At 65.1% G+C, this 324-nt stretch overlaps 1 protein-coding gene across 2 annotated transcripts in view; it reads right to left on the reverse strand.

Moving 5' to 3' along the window:
- TMEM59 (transmembrane protein 59) overlaps positions 1 to 318 on the reverse strand; it is a 26,959-nt gene extending 26,641 nt beyond the window's left edge. For both annotated transcript variants that reach the window (XM_014549778.1, XM_014549776.1), the window contains exon 1: positions 216 to 318. The gene's annotated coding sequence lies outside the window, so the exon portion shown is untranslated. The remainder of the gene's footprint in view (positions 1 to 215) is intronic.
- Positions 319 to 324: the final 6 nt, after the last annotated feature.

Here is a 324-nt window from a genome sequence, read left to right on the forward strand (position 1 = left end):
CCAGCCCCCTACAGGGTCGGTGCAACACAAACTTCCGGCAATTACAGCGGGAGCGGTGCGAGTGGGGTTAGGGAGGAAAACAGGAGCGACACAGGTGGGAGACAGCGGCTGAATGGCAGATTCAACGGCCAGCTTCCCGGAGCCGACAGAGGAGCGCGAGGGCGGAAAGACGAACGGCCAGGGAAGGGCGGTAGCCCGGTTCAGACGGGCCCTACCTTGGGGTAGGTGTGCAAGGGGTAGGTCAGCTGACAGGCCCGGTGGCAAGACGCCGTATCCCCCAACACCGAGTCAAACGCTTCGGCCGAGGCGGTCCCCGAGCCTCCG

Source organism: Myotis brandtii, unplaced genomic scaffold (genome assembly GCF_000412655.1).
Source record: "Myotis brandtii unplaced genomic scaffold, ASM41265v1 scaffold57, whole genome shotgun sequence".
Taxonomy (NCBI): domain Eukaryota; kingdom Metazoa; phylum Chordata; class Mammalia; order Chiroptera; family Vespertilionidae; genus Myotis; species Myotis brandtii.